Source organism: Lactuca virosa, chromosome 2, assembly GCF_052849685.1.
Source record: "Lactuca virosa cultivar CGN04683 chromosome 2, Lactuca_virosa_CGN04683_v6, whole genome shotgun sequence".
Lineage (NCBI taxonomy): Eukaryota > Viridiplantae > Streptophyta > Magnoliopsida > Asterales > Asteraceae > Lactuca > Lactuca virosa.
The window spans coordinates 126,105,872-126,122,171 of NC_136427.1; positions in this window are offsets into that span (position 1 = coordinate 126,105,872).

Here is a 16,300-nt window from a genome sequence, read left to right on the forward strand (position 1 = left end):
GATTTAGAAGTTTGAAGTAGTAGTGTTTGCTTCCAAGAAATGGGGACATTATCTGTATGGCATGGAGTGTACCATCTACACTGGTCACATGAGTTTGAAGTATCCGATGGATAGCATAATCTCAACATAAAGTAACAAAGATGGCATGATGTAGTGAAGAACTACGAAAATAAGATCTGTTATCATCCAGATAAGGCCAATATGGTAAACAATACATTAAGACACAAAATGACTAGCATATATCTTTGAGGAGTGTGTTCAAGGATGGCAGTGATTACACTCTTTTGAGTTAGAAGGAAAGGAACACACTGAGACAGTCAAGGTTTTGAATCAGAGGAGAAGCGAACCAAGGTTCAGATTTTGATATTGCTTGGTCGGACCTAGGTGAAAGAAATGCATGACCTTACGAGGAATATTATATGTGGAATAAGTCCAGAAATTCCATGACCATGTGGGGAAGACTGGTCATAGACAAATTTTATGGGATTTGTTGAGTAGATTGGTTAACCTTGATTGCTCACTTATAAGGTGATCTAGGAAAACTTTGATGGGTTTTGAGCATTATAACAATCCTATGGTGCACATACAACCCAAATGCTTTGGCTTTAAGTTTTCTCCAGTTACACATGATATTTCATTTCATCCAAATCATAAACCCTAACTAGCATACAATTGGAGATTTACAACATAAAATCTAGTTTGATGAATACCTATTAGTTGTAGCTCGTAGTTCTTGGCCTTTCAAGAGCTTAGTACCTCAAATGTGATACCTCTAATAAGTCACAAACACCAAAAGCAAATGGAGGAATATGAGAGAGAGGTTAGGAGGCATCAAAAACGGTTAGGGTTACTTCTTGTAACACAAGTGCTGATTTAGGGAGTGCAAGGGTTAGTATTTATAGTGTGGAATCACTAGGGTTTCATCTTGGAACCCTAATTCATATGATTAGGCCTTAATCAATCCAATAACCCATATGATAGGCCCTTTCGACTAAATCTTCATGGACTCTCACATAGATTTAGTCCATCCCTAATCAACATGGATCATTAGCCCAAACTATAAGTATTACCGATTTACCTAATCAGTCCCCGTTAATTTAATCAGTCTCTTTTGATCACTATATTAATTCCAAACTAATTCTTGATCAATACAAATTAAATAATATGATTTCTCAATTAATATATTATTCTTATAATATATTAATAAATCACAAATAACCTTTTTCTCAAAAAACCATCCTATCAAATTGCTATGGTGAAGGCAACCCAAAAGGACCATGCTACTATCGGGTCAACTACATACCAATTATAGTTATGGGCTTAGACACCTAATCCAACAGTCTCCCACTTGGATAAGTCTAATAACTATAACTGCCAATGCAATTTCAAATCCGATTAGCAATCGTAGCTCTTAAAAGCCGTTGTCGAACTCTAATCTTATCAATAATGCGTCCTTTAGATAAGGGATCAAATATTCCTCCGTTCTACAAGATATCCTATAGACATGAGACATGGATTATAATCATTCTCTCTTTCCAAGTTCTGTTTCCCAATTTCTGATTTATGATGACTGACTAATTGAACAAATCAAATCAGTCCAGTCTTGGCCAAGCGCTTAGGGTGTCATAACTAAATCATCGAGGGGCCCACAGATATTGCTTTTATCCCATTAAGGATAAAAGGAACGGATAAACTTCGACTCGTATGCTTGTACTATTTACTCATCAAATCACACACAACAATACATTTTATAACATCAAGTTACTAATGCGTTTACGCATTATTAATGTGCAATCGACTTGTAAACAACAACTATATGTCTCTGTTTGAAGAATATAAGATATTATTATCTCACAATCACTCGTGGTAAAATCCATGAAGTGATTCACGTGAGCGTGGGTTTAATCTAATACTCAAATTCCTATTTCAAGAGTACTCATGAACATTGCAGCAAACATTTGCTATGTCTAAGCTTTTAGACAATCTACAGACGGATTTATGACAGTCTTTCCTCATTACTTACTTCCAAAGTATGATCGACTATGGATGTTTGAATAACCTAGTTATTCGGGAAGTAAAACATGCGAAGTGAAACACAAGAATAATTTAATCCAATATGGTCTCAAAACTTTTAAATATAAATAAAAAAACACTTATTATTTAATCACCATATCGATTACACATTATTCATTGTATAATTGTTTCGACTAATCAACTTAATACTTGAATTAAAACAATAGTTATGGCATGCTCCAAGCATGCACACTGTGTTTACCTATGGTCCTTTCTTTGTGAAACAGATCAATTAGAAACATTTCCAATGATGCTTATTTCACAATTCCAAATCCTTATCATAAGTGTAAGAATACCAAATTCTTCCATTATTGAAATGTGTTAGATTCTAAGCTATAATGCAATTACAGAGACTTTGCCAATTACAAAACGTTCCATTGGAGATATGAAGTGTCATATTCAAAGTAGATTCCTTTGAACATCCTTCTAGCATAAAAGTTTTTACACATATATTCTTAATATCCAACTCCCATTCTGGAAACATTTCCATATTGCCATATGACTATCCATTCTTAACAGAATCCTATCTATTCATAATCACGTCAACATGGTCCATCCATTACTTTACTTCCAATGTGCATAAGCAACCAATCTTCGGCGAACTTCAGATTGTCCTTGACGGTTGCTTAAAACTTTTAGTCATATCTTGTTCTAGTCCTTTTTCCCTCTTAATACCCTATGTATTTGGAAATTAGAACAATCGAATATTATAACATATGCAATCGATCCTATACCCGAAGCATATGAGATACGATTCATAATAAAGATATGATACTTTACCAATCTCTCGCTATAATATTTCTATATATATATATATATATATATATATATATATATATATATATATATATATATATAGTACTTCTAATTTTGAAACATTTCAACATTACATTCACATATACCCATGACTAAGTCCCATTAATAATTTCAGTCTAATCTTTTAGATTCGAATTGAAGTATGTGCTCCTTTCCCTTAAAAATTTCTATAGCGAAACAACTTTTCAAACTCTACAACTTTGCAAATTAAAACTTTGTTTCCTATTAATAGTATTGCTAACTCGCAACACTTAACGTAATAATTGTGCTCCCACTAGCATAATAATTACATACTTATAAGCATAACACTTATGATCCTACTAGTTTTGACATGTATTTAGAAATTAGCTGGACTTCTAGAAATCAATACTTATTGACTTTCTTACCAAAGCTCATATTTCAGATACGAGATGCTTCGATAAGTCTTTATCTAAAATCATTCACATTTTATTAGAAAGCTCATATGTGTGTTAAAACTATTTCAGAACTTAGAACAATAAGTCCCGAATGTTGAAACTATTTGCCATTTTCTCACAATTCGAACTATGAAGAGGGATGTCGTAATCATAATCAACTTTGAGAACACAATTAACACAACTGCTATCTCCTTAAAATCTACCATGAAAGCATTTCCTCATAATCATTTTCATGAAGGAGGGAAACCTTTCGCCACTTAGATTTTATACTGTATGTGTTCCTATTGTGACAACCTGAAAATTTTAATTCTTGTAAAATTCCTCTTTGGTCAAATTTATTCCTTGCAGGATTCTAAAATTTTGATGTATTATTAGTGTTGAAGCCTAGTTAAATAAGTGTGTTATAGTTTGGAAGAGAAAATCAAAAGGAATTGAGAAGCTTCGCATGGCCGCAAACAACTTTGGACCATGAACCCTCGGTTCACAGCCGTAAACGACGCTCCAACCGTGAACAGCTTCGGAGACGTAAACATGCCTCACAACCGCAAACTCATCCGATCTTATCGCCTCGGAAACCACCTTCGGACCGTAAATGCTATCCGACCTCGGACCGCAAACGAGGTTCACGGCCGTAAACCCCTCCTGGCCGTGAACCCTCGCATATATATATATATATATATATATATATATATATATATATATATATATATATATATATATATATATATATATATATATATATATATATATATATATATATATATATATATATATATATATATGTTTCAGCTAGTTTTTGCTTTATTTATTCACTTTCACTCGAGATTTCAACCAATTCTCTCTCAAGTATCATCTTTCAAACCTTCAAATCTTCTTAGATTATTGTATGGATCTTCAAGGTATTCTTCATTCCTTCAAGAACACACATAAATCTCCAGCCTAAAAACACTTGAACCTTCATCATCCTTCAAGAACAGCTAGTCGTGAACTCAAGAACACAGGTGTTCTTGGGCCGTAAACACCTCCAACTGGTCGTGACCACCTAATCAGCCTCCTATCTTGTTTCTAACACTGCTTTGGTGAGTTATTCTTGCATCCTAGGTTGTTTCCCCATCTCCCTTGTAGTTAGATTCACTAATTACATGCCAATATATGCCATTATATGTCATTTAGGACTCGTTTGTGTGTCGGGAATTCATTAGTGGAACTTCTCATCCTTACTCGAATCTTCTATTTGAGTCCCTCGGATAAGGTGAGTTCATACCTCCATATTTTCCAAACTTTTTAATGTTTTAAGGGGGGGGGGGGATACAAGTAAAACACAAGATTGCTTGTGTGTAAAAACATAATTTACTTATTATGTTTTCTTACTGTTTAAATGTATTTGAATTTGAAACTTGTTAAAGTCATAGAAATCAACTTATAAACTATAATAGGTATGGTTTATGGATCATAGGAACTATTTTACAAAAATCTAGGTGAAAACATGGAAATGAACTTATAAACATGGGTTATGAAACGAAAGGAAATCTTTTTACAAAATTACTTGTTAATTATAAAAAGGTTTTACATTTTATGTAAATAATTAATACAGGATTGTGAACCACTTGATGTACCACTCAGGGTACCCGTTCGAATCTTAATTATAACCAGAGTCTTCATAAGGGAGAATGTGAGTTGGTGTATAGATCTATACGAGACTAACTTTGTATTAGTATGGTTATAATGAATATTCACAATAGTATTAACTAATTATTTACATAAAGATATACTTTTCTCAAACTTTCCCAAGGAATACTAACTATATGATTTCTCAGTATATACAATAGCGTTAGATAAAATTGAAGTCCGGCAGACAGTGGAATGTGTGACTTCCTCCTCATTTCCTGTTCCTTGTTTGGTTGTGGGCTTAGGGCAGATTCACCTATTCAACTGTCTATTCGATCTCGGTATTATACAACTCGTGTGTACTAAGTAATCATAGGAGAGTAGTATCGTCACGTCGACTTTTCAGGGTAATTACATGTTCAGATGGGATTAATGATAAACAAAATTGGGTATCATTAAGCTAAGTATGGTAATTATACGTGTGCTTCTCGGTCTTGGAGTGTTTAAGACTACAAACGGTTTTATAGAAAAAATAGGATTTTCTATGGTTTACATCGTTATTTTGGATGATAAACGGTTACTACATAAAGGACCTTTATGGTTAATTCTATAACTCCTAAGTTTATACATTCAAATTATATATAAATAATATCTGATAGGCAGTGGAATGTGTGATTTCCGCCTCATTTCCTGTTCCTTGTTTGGTTGTGGGCTTAGGGCAGATTCACACATTCAACTGTCCATTCGATATTAGGTTATATAAAGTTAGTAGAAACTAAGTGATTATAGAAGGAACTATTGTGGTTACCATTTTACCAGAGATTCGTTAAATGTTAATTATGTAATTACTTGATGAATACACTAGGATTATATATAATAAAGATCTGGTAGATAGTGGAATGTGTGACGTCCGCCTCGTTTCATGTTCCTTGTTTGGTTGTGGGCTTAGGGCAGATTCACACATTCAACTGTCTAATCGATCTGTATTATATATAATTATTATTCACTGAATGATTACAAAAGGATTAACTACAATCATTTTACTTATTAAGAAAATATAGGATTTTCTTAAGGGAACGTTTTCAAATTAAAGGATCATTAAACTTAATGTACTTAGTAAATACATCAGGGTTAGATACATGAAGATCCGACAGATAGTGGGATGTGTGGATTCCGCCTCATTTCCTGTTCCTTGTTTGGTTGTGGGCTTAGGGCAGAACCACACAATCAACTATCTGTTCGATCTAAATGTATATGACTTGTATTCACTAAGTACTCGTAGAAGGAACAATCATGAGTTGTTTTACTTATCATTTATCAGCAGAAAATATAGGATTTTCTGGTGGAACTGGCGAACTTTTCAAAAGAATATAGGATATACTTTCTATAACAAAAATACTTATGAACTCACCAACTTTAATGTTGACATTTTTCTTCAAACAACTTGTATTCTCATGGCCGTTAGTAGATAGGTACTCTCTCCCAGGAATTGCGAAGACGGAGCTTTACGTGTTAACTTTTGTTGTACTTTTCATGTATTTCAAGTAATGTTTTGAACTTAATGTAAATATTATATTATCAATACAATGGTTGTTGTTACTTTGATTACTATAATGCATGTGTTGTGATACTTGACATGACGTCCTTCACCCCCGAACGTTTCTGCCGTTCCGGTTTGGGGGTGTGACAGATTGGTATCAGAGCATTGTTTATAGTGAACTAATTATATCAACCTATAAAAGATATACAACTATAAATATAATGGGACTAAAACACTCTGACCAAGAATTATACTTTAAAATATAACAATATTTTATAAAAGTATATATATATATATATATATATATATATATATATATATATATATATATATATACACTAGAACAAGTATCACAAGAAGGACAAAACAAATGTATTTGGATGTTAGACACTATAGTCAAACCTGGACAGTTATGTAATCATATCTGGGATCAATATAGCCTGATCAACTATATCTATTTGAGATATGACCAAAATGTGTTTGGGAGTGATAGTGGTGTTGCAACATGTCTAAAACTTACGGACCCTATACACAAAGGAATCCTAGAATCAAACATAAAATACTATAGGAGTATTTTAGGTACTCTAAATAACTTATCTGAAACTAAAAAGATCTCTACTGGTAAGGTTATAATTACTAAGTGTATACATAAGGTTATATATAATTAAGATTTTATACACTTTGAATTGGTGATTTTCACTCTACTTCCTTTTCCTTGTTTGGATGTGGTTTTAGAGTAGACTCACTTATTCGAAGGTCTATTTGATTTGGAATATATATATATATATATATATATATATATATATATATATATATATATATATATATATATATAATCTATATACACTAAGTGATTATAGAAAGACCTAGTAAGGATCGTCCTCGTAAGAATCTATTTTTAATAATAGTGTTTTATTAATCTCGTAGATTCTTTAGACACTTCCATTCTCGCACAAACTCGCAATCAGCCAACAGAGGAGTCGAGACAGAACCAAAAGAGGGTTTACATGGAAAATTCCGAGAAAGGATCAGACAAAGAGAAAGGTCCTAGAGAGATCATTAACAAACCTTACATTATTAGGAATAAACTAGAAACTACCGTATACATCATACTAATAAGAAAGAAACTAATTTAACTTAATGAGTTAGTGATTACACTACTCACATCAGGTGTTAAGTTTATCACGTATTTCATCACATCTAGTACTTGCAAATCAAGTCACAAAACTTCAGTAACAGTATTCATTATTGAAAAATTCATAAGTTTATGTTCACATAGACTTTTATTATGAATTGATTTCAGAACACTTTTGGAACATGATACACTCAATATTCTGGTATTATATCATTCGAATTATACTATCGATATTTTGCCAACCTTTCATCTTTAAATTTTATGTCAGAAAGATGCCGCCTCGTAGAAATATCAGGCGTAATAACAACGCAACCACAAATCCACCGCCACCACCTCCACAATATGATCCTGTTATGTTCCAGGCTGCGGTGACTGCCGCCGTAATAGCCGCCATGTCTCATATCCACGCAAGTGGTACCAATGGAACTGGAAGTGGTGACAACCCATCTAACTACGAAAATATCCATAGACTCCTTAGGGAGTGTACTTATAAAGACTTCATGAATTGCACACCTAAATCCTTTAGTGGAATTGGAGGAGTTATTGCTTTAATGCGATGGTTCGAGAAAACGGAGTCAGTTTTCGAAATTTGCATGTGCCCAGAAGGGAGCAAAGTCAAATTTGCTGCCTGCACTTTCTCCGATAGAGCCCTGACATGGTGGAATGGCCATGTCAAGTCACTGACCCTTGCAGTGGCTAATTCGATGGGTTGGGAGAACTTAAAGACAATAATGATAAAAGAATACTGCCCGAGAGGCGAATTACAAAAGCTAGAGGAACAGCTTTGGGGTCTCACCATGACGGGCTCAGACATAGTGGCCTACACTAATAGATTTAGTGACTTAGCGGCACTATGCCCCGAAATGGTTACCGCGGAGAGCAAGAAGATAGAGAGGTACATCTGGGGCTTATCTTCCCAGATTCAAGCAAGTGTTTTAGCCTCCAAATCAACTACTTTCAATAGGGCCAAACAATTGGCGCAAAGTCTCGTGGACCATGGGGTTCGCCAAGGAATAATGACCCCCATTCCTGAGCCACCAAAAGAGGGCAACAATAAGAAGAAATCTGGGAGCAAGAAGAAAGGACAGTTAACACAAGAGGCTTCGAAAATACAACAAGTTGTAATTGTTCATGTTGTTACAACACCTGACACGCCAACGCCATCACGACAATATGCGGGGAATCGCCCAAAATGCAATAAGTGTAACTTCCATCATTATGGAGCCTGTCGAGAGTTACACTGTAGAAATTGTAACAAAAAGGGGCACACTGCCCGTTTCTGTAGGGCACCAGCACAACCCCTTAACCAAGTCCCTGATATTGGAGTAAACCCGGCTTGTTACCAGTGCGGTAAAATTGGACACTTCAAGAGGGATTGTCCAATAATTAAGAATGTTGGCGGGGATGGAAGAGTACTGATGATTACCACAGGAGAGACTGTCCCGGAACCCCTTTGAACAGTGGTACATTTTCCTAATGAAAATATTTTTAAAACTTAAGACGTTTTATAAATAACTATAAATAGTTGAACAAAATACATCATTCATAAAAGAAACTAAGAACCCTTTGCAGATAAGCTGTGATGGCTTAGTGTATACATTAGGGTCATTTATTATTAAGATGTGTAGGCTTACAGTGAGTAATTCCGCCTTATTTCCTGTTCCTTGTTTGGTTGTGGATTTAGGGCAGAATTGCTCAGTCAACTGTCTTTCCAATCTTAATTATACATAACTTGTATACACCAAGCCATTATAGAGAGATCTGTTAGGGATTATCTTATGAAAATTAATCAGTCTTGAATATCAGAACACTCATACTGCTAGTACTCGCTTAATGTGGTACAGATTGTTCGCAGTAATAATAACAAGGATAAAACCGGAGGGCACTGAAAACACATACATAGAATAGTACATCGTTTTATTCGACTTAACAGCCGTCATGATAAGAAGTTCTGATGTCGTCTTTAGAAATATATTGGTTTGGTCCTTACCATAACAATATCTTGTCCTACATAAAGACCCTTCGCTTTAATCAACCATCTAACGAAATCCTTTCAATCTATAACGACAAACTTGACACGAACCTTCGTATCGTTTCTCGTTTCAAAACTCAGAAGTACCCATGCGAGGAGTACCACGTCTTTCTAGTTTACTTCGTAGATAAGGAACTTAAAGGGAGACACACCGAGGATATTCTGAAAGTCTCCATTTCTTTCGGAGTACTTCCAATACTTCTCCTAGGAACACCACTTATACAGCAAGTCAAGTTCAAGCACAGAAGCTAAGGACAAAAATGGTTAACATATCATTGTTAAGTGTATACGTGAGAGTGGTATATAATTAAGATTCTATAGACCTAGGATGTGTGTTTCTGCCCTAGCTCCTATTCCTTGTTTCGTTGTGGACCTGGGGTAGATTCGCACATCCGACCATCTTACTAATCATAATTATATACGACTTGTATACACAAGACGATGATGGATGAACCAAGTATGAGTCTTACCATGAACTTCTGGACAAAGCTATCCAGAACTACGAATAGACATCCTACCAGTTGATAAACGTAGTCAAGTAAGCCAAACCCACACTCTCTCTACCATTTAGAACAGAAGATCAGATAAAACTAAAGTACCTGTCGCACCCCCAAACCAGAACGGCGGAAACGTTCGGGGGCGGAGGACTTTAGGTAAGTATCACAACACATGCAATATAGTAATCAAAGTACAAACAACCATTGCATTAATATGTATAAGTTTTACATAAGTGTTTAAACATTGCATATTCAAACACTAAAGTAGGTACAGTAGAAGACAAGAGTCGCGGTACAGTACTAGATAGTCTTCTCAAAAGCTTCGGGAGTGTACCTGTCTACTGGATTCCTGAGAATACAAGTTATTTGGAAAGAGTAGATCAGCATTTAAGCTGGTGAGTTCATAAGTATTTTAGTTCTGTTAATTATACCCTAAGTTCTTTGGATTGGTTCACTGGTTTCTCTAGGAAATCCTATATTTCCTGAGGTGATTAACTGATAACCTCAATAGTTTCCCTCTGTAATTACTTAGTTCATACTGATTGTATATAACCCAATATCGAATGGACAGTCAAATGGGTGTATCTACCCTAAGCCCACAACCAAACAAGGAACAGGAAGTAAGGCGGAAGTCACACATTTCACTGTCAATCGGATATTACTTATGTACAACTCTGATTTAATAACTAAGGTATTATAGAATTAACCACTAAAGGTCTTTTATGTTATACTAGTTTACTGAGATTGAATGACTAAGTTCCATTTGTTAAGTAGTTTAATTCCATAAACCGTTTCATTTGTAAAAGTGGTTTAATCCCATAAACCGTTTCCTTTGTATAAGTGGTTTAATCCCATAAACCGTTTTCTTTGTAGATGTATTCTTAGTTATATCTGTTCTATAGTAAAAACCTTATTATTAATCCTGGAAAATATTGTATTATCCATAAAACCAAAAGTACAATACTTGATTTCATGATACGTAGCTTTTACTATAAGTAAAAACTACAGAAGGTATATTTGGTTGGGATGTAATTAACTTTTCTTACTGTTTTAAGAGAAGTATATTACTTGGTAATTCAGTCGTTGTTTAATTAATGTGAGTTCTATTAACAATACTAATATGACTGATATGCCTGCTGCGACGTTCTTCAGGCGTCGGAATGGTATGATATTTGACACCCTAGGCCTGCCGGCCAAACTGTAGCGCACAGTAAAGGTGCGGGATTGTCAGTCTCATATAGATCTATACACAAATTCACGCTCTCCCTACAAGAGATTCTGGTTAATAGGTCAGGACTTAAAAGTCGTACTTAGATAAGTACACCGTGAAGGGTCTCAAAAATTTATTGTTTCAACGATATTTACAATGTATTATTATTACCCTGTGATTGCTAACTCTGGTACTTTGTATCGTACCCTTGGTTAATGCAAACCCGGTATGATGTATTATTACCTCGTGTTTGCTAACTCTGGTACTCTGTATAGTACCTTTGTTAATGCAAACCCGGTATGATGTATTATTACCTCGTGTTTTCTAACTCTGGTACTCTGTATGGTACCTTTCCTAATGCAAACCCGGTATGATGTATTACTACCTCATGCTTGCTAACTCTGGTACTCTGTATAGTACCTTTGCTAATGCCAACCCGGTATGATGTATTATTACCTCGCGTTTGCTAACTCTGGTACTCTGTATAGTACCTTTGCTAATGCAAACCCGGTATGATGTATTATTACCTCGTGTTGGCAAACTCTGGTACTCTGTATAGTACCTTTGTTAATGCAAACTCGGTATGATGTATCTTTACTTCTTTAATATGTTGTTCGTATATTAAAGGTATTATACATATCTTCGTATAGTTGAATAAAGTTTGGTAATTTCCTTGGAAAGTATACAGTCGTAAATCATACTTGTATATTTAGTTTTGGAATCATAAATTATACCTATTATAATTTATATGTTCTATCTGATTAGCATCATTTCTCATGGATGAACACCTTTGCTCAGCCTGATACAAAGGTGATGATACCAAAAGGAATAACCTTTTATACTCATATATATATATATATATATATATATATATATATATATATATATATATATATATATATATATATATATATATATATATATATATAATTAAGAAGGAAACGACCTTCGGACAAATAATACAACCTTAATTCCACATCCAAACAAGGAAAAAGAAATAAGATAATTTATTAGTCCTAAGCCCTTCAAATCTTATTTATATATTTTTACATATATAAACATGATTTTGGCATTTATAATTTGAAATAGTTTATAAAACATTTATCAAAGAATTTAACGGAGTTTACATGACTTTAAAGATTTAACATGGCTTTAAGTCATTTTGGAAATATTTGGTAATTCTTAATAGCATACGGAAACTTTTTGTGTGATTATTATCACATACAGTTATTAACAAAATTTATTATTGTGTTAAACTTGTATCCCCCCCCCCCCTAAAAAGCATATAAAACCATTTAAAAAGGTATATTATAGGGATATGAACTCACTTTTATAAGAGGTGATTCGGGCATTGTTTCGTATCCCGGAAAGGAGTTTATTTGACGAGAAACCGGCTCAAATCAGGCAGAGTTTCGACTGGAGAGAGAACACCTTTGCTCAGCCTGATACAAAGGTGATGATACCAAAATGAGTAACCTTTTATACTCATATATGTATAATATATATATATATATATATATATATATATATATATATATATATATATATATATATAATTAAGAAGGAAACGACCTTCGGACAAATAATACAACCTTAATTCCACATCCAAACAAGGAAAAGGAAATAAGATAATTCATTAGTCCTAAGCCCTTCAAATCTTATTTATATATTTATACATATATAAACATGATTTTGGCATTTATAATTTTAAATAGTTTATAAAACATTTTTCAAAGAATTTAACGGAGTTTACATGACTTTAAAGATTTAACATGGCTTTTTGTGTGATTATTATCACATACAGTTATTAACAAAATTTATTATTGTGTTAAACTTGTATCCCCCCCCCCCCCCTAAAAAGCATATAAAATCATTTAAAAAGGTATATTATAGGGATATGAACTCACTTTGATAAGAGGTGATTCGGGCATTGTTTCGTATCCCGGAAAGGAGTTTATTTGACGAGAAACCGGCTCAAATCGGGCAGAGTTTTGACTGGAGAGAGGTTAAATTCTCAAGAATTCCAGGGCTCCGGGGCTTGCTTCGGGCTTTAGATACGATACCGGGGCCTTGGGGGTCGTGAGAAAGTCGAAGGGTGAAATGGGGAAATTTGGGGTGAAAAATCCCTTCCATCCGAGAAGGCTCGCACCCTTTATATAGGGGTGCGAGGGTGCGGTCCGAAGGGTGAGTTAGCAGCCACCTGGCGAGGCGAAGGTGAGTCATCACTACACGCGGAAGCTCCTGCGAAGGCCACGTGCGAAGTCTAAGGCGGTGCAGAGTTCGGACCCAGTGTGAGGCACGTGCTTCGGACAGATGGAGGCTTCTAAGTGGACCGAACTTCGGTCCAATGGGGAAGGAGGATGACGACTTCGGACCAATCAGGAGATGCCACGCGAGGTTGCAGTCCAATGAGAAGCGATCACGTGTCTGGTACGTGGAAGCCTCGCATGCGAGGATGACGTGTCCGAGGAGTGACTCATGCGAAATTTCCCGGTTTTCCACATGTTCTTGATTTTTGTGCCAAAAACTTGCGAAAATCATAACTTTCGCATACGAGCTCCGTTTTTGACGTTCTTTATATGCACGCATAGGTAAAATGATACTCTACGACTTTTGTTTAGACTTCGTCGGCTAATTTTGAATTTATTATTAATATTATTATTTTTAACAGAACGGGACAGGAAATCCGTTAAAAATTCATAACTTCTTCATCCGACGTCCGTTTTCGTCTGTCTTTTTACCGTTGTGCTACTTTTGACGAGACCTTCGATTCTCATTTAAGTTGTGTCGGCTAAATATCGATCAATTTATATTTCGAATTTTTAGCTGTCTACTGCTAAACCGAAACTTCGAAAAATCATAACTTCCTCATACGAAGTCAGATTTTTACGTTCTTTTTATGAACGTTCTCGGTTTAAGATATTCTACAACTTTCATTTAGATTTTTAAGGCTAAAAAGCCTTTTATTGAAAATTCCCTTTTTACACTCAACAATGTTTTGTCGGTTTTGTCGCGGATTTTCGATTGGTCATAACTTCTTCGTTATAACTCGGATTTCAGTGTTGTTTATATTTTTAGAAACCTTGTTACAAACTCTACCACTTGGTTCATCCCAATTACGATTATTGATCAATTTATTTTTGACCAAAATTTAACTGGTGTCACATTATCCCCCCCCCCCCCCGTTAGAGGGAATTTCGTCCCGAAATTAAGTCTAAAGTGATACTCATGGACTAGGTCTAATCTTTCCTTCCCAAGTGAATTCAGGTCCCCGGTTTGTAATCCAGCAAACCTTCACTAACGGGATAAGACTTTGCTTGGTTCTTTTGATTTCCCTATCCATGGTTTTCATTGGTTCTTCTATGAAGTGTAGACTTTTATTTAACTTGATTTCATCGAGTGAAATAACAAGTGTTTTATCGGATAGACACCTCTTTATATTAGATATGTGAAAGATGGGATGAATGTTATTAAGTTTTTGTGGTAGTTTAAGTTTATTATTACAACACCGATTCTGGTAAGAATCTCAAATGGTCCTATGTACCTTGAATTTTGTATTCCACGCTTTCTCAAGTGTATCTTGTCCTTCCAGGGTGAGACCTTCATATGACAAGGTCATCAATCCTGGAATTCCAAGGGTTTTCTTTTATCGAAGCCGTAGCTTCTCTGATTAACTCTGGAAGCTTTATGTCGCTTCTCGATTCGTATTTTGTTTTTGGTAGTTTCTCGGATGAATTCCAGATCAGCGAAAGTGTTGTGTGGAAATTGGATCTCTAGCTAGTTGCGTATTACCTAATTTAGTGTAGTGCGGATAGGATCTACACTTGTGACCACAGAAGGTTTCGAATGAAGCAACTTGAATGCTAGCGTGGTAAAGGTCTCGACTAATTGCTAAATGGGTATCCCATTCTTTACCATAGTCGATCACATAGGCTCATAACTACTCTAGTTCCTAGAGATTTTTGAGTGGCTGCCTGAACTGGGAGATGATTCTATTATCTCAGTGGAGATAACAGACATTGGAATACCGTGCACTCACACGTTCTAGTTATCTTCTCTACTTGCCACATTTTCAGGTTTCAAGGCTTCCTGTTGAGCCTCCTTACTTTGTGTGGAGAGATTTGAATGGGTTATCACAGTCAATGATTGGCTCTATGACATGAGTACTCTTTTCGACTTAGGGTGTTAGCTACTATATTGGCTTTGTCGAGATGATAACGAATTTCGAATTCGTAGTCATTTAGTAGCTCGACCCATTGTCGTGGTCTCATGTTGAATTCCACCTGGTAGAATACATGATGCTTGCTTTTGCTCCGAAGTTCATGATTAGACTCATACTTGGCTCATCCACCATTACCTCGTATATACAAGTCGTATATAATTTAGATTTCACAAAACGTTCAGATGGGTGACTCTGCCCCAGGTCCACAACCAAACAAGGAACAGGAGATAGGGCGAAATCACACATCCTTAATCTTGTTAAGTCTAACTTATATACCACTCTCGTGTATACACTTAGCAGCGATAGATTAACTTAATGAGTTCTTAGTCTCTATTCTTGAACTTGACCTGCGGTATAATGGTTTTCCTACGAGATCTATTGAGGTACTTCGGTAGTTACTGACTTCTAAGACTACTTCGGTGCTTTTCGTTTGAAGTTTCCTGTCTACTGAGTAGGCTAGAATGGCGGGGTGCTCTCTGCATGGGTACTTCTGAAGTTTTGAAATGAGAGACAACCTAAGGGTTTTGCGTTATGGATTGGAAGAATTTCATCTTACGGCTGATTAAGGAAAAAGAAATTCTCTTATACAGCATAAGAATTTTCACATGGTAAGGGCCAGGCCAAACCATGTCGAATGAGAATGTAGAAATTTTCTCGACGAAATAGATATTAAGTCGTTCTGGGACGAATGATTACTAGGATGATATCCTATGTACCTAAGTTTTCAGCGCTCCTAGTTTTAATCTGTTAT